We start from the raw sequence: 1,741 nt of genomic DNA, 5'->3' as shown, positions 1-1,741 counted from the left end.
CCATATCACATTACGAAGCTGTGTCACATTTGCAGATTCAAAAATAAAGCTCATTCTCGGATCACTGCGGTATTCGATTTATTTATTTGGATTTGAATCAAATAGTATTTACGGTGGGCACACTTATAATAAATAATTGAAAATTGGTCACCGTAAATACTATTTTATTATTAATCCAAATTTTTCAACGGCAAAAATTCCGCTTCCACTGGTTGGAATTGAACCAAATTTGGTGAACATTGTTTCTATAGACAACCTAACACTTTCATGGAGTGAGCAGAAAATTTTGAAATTTTTGTCAATTTATTTTTATATAATAAATAGAAACTTTGTTCTCCTGTAGCAATGCGGCTACAGGCTGGAATTGAACCAAATTTGGTGTGTACGCTTAAATTAGGAAACCTAACAATTTTATCAAGTAGCCAGTACAATTTGAGAGAAAAATTCCTTTTTGAAGACCCCTATTGTACATCATTCATGGTTTGGACTGAGCAAAATGGAGTACCTGATTATTCGTTTTGACTATTCAAGTACAAGTTATTATGACACCATATTATTAGGGAAAGAATGCAAGACATTTTGAACGGGCGTTTAGGAAATTCATTTTGTAATACGGTTGAAGCCGTTAACAGGATAACCAAAGATAACTTTAACTAAAGCTGACTCAACTATCTTTCACAACGTATAAGCTCCTAGTTTTGCTGAACTGTCGTCATAAATTCCTATAATTATTAGACGTAATGTTCACGTATAATTCAATTCCAAGTTATTCTGTAACAGCTGGTATTACAGACCGTGGTCACCTGATTTTTATAGGCGTCACCAAACGTTCACCCTTACACCAAGTTGATGATCCCCTGAGATACTTTCTTTAGTATATAATCGTTAGTCAAGGCCGTCGCAAGGCCTACTCGACTTGGGACGTTTCAACTGCGGGTCCTTTCTCGGTTGTGGCTCATTTTTAAGTGTGGGAGGTTTATCCGGTCCCTCCTATACTCCGCGTCACGTATTTACAAAGATGAAAGACGCGGAGACAGAGTTGATAGACCCGACGTATATGACGTGACAAGAAAGAGAATGAAAAGATCAAAGGAGGCGTCAAAAGAAAGACAGCATTTATTCAGACAGAAGTTATTACTAATATTAGTGGTAAAATCAGTAGGTCGCGGTGGATTTGAGATTGATAGACCGTAGTTGGTCGTTTTGAAATACTCCTCTCTGTAGTACACACCCATCGTATTCAACATTTCGGGAATTTCGCGGATGAAACAGTAGAACCGATGATTGTAATAAAATGGCGCCACGGAAGATCGATCAGAAGATGGCCTGGTTAACAGTCATTTCGCGACGACAAATACGTCGAATGCCATCTTTGCCATCAACCATGGGATGGTTCCACTAACTTTTCGAAGGAAACACGTAATCAACTATACCAGTAAATTTGATCACGCATACGCCAGTACCAATATTATGAACCAAATTGGATTCAGACTTGTATAAAAACTATTGGATTTTCAAAAACCACAACTAGAACTAGAACTACTAAATATTCGAAACCCGCAACTATAACTAAAACTAGGACTACTCACTTCTCAAAATCCGCATCTAGAACTAAAACAACTTACTTTTCCAAACCCGCAACTACAACTAGAACTAACGACCTTTAAAAATCTGCAACTAACTAAAACACAATTAACTAGTTCTTGACCGGTGTTTCCCGGCGCACAATGTACGTAATGTA

This window comes from Botryllus schlosseri, chromosome 8 (assembly GCF_051294905.1).
Source record: "Botryllus schlosseri isolate E-star chromosome 8, Bs_hap1, whole genome shotgun sequence".
NCBI classification, from domain to species: Eukaryota; Metazoa; Chordata; class Ascidiacea; order Stolidobranchia; family Styelidae; genus Botryllus; species Botryllus schlosseri.
This window is presented reverse-complemented; position numbering follows the sequence as displayed.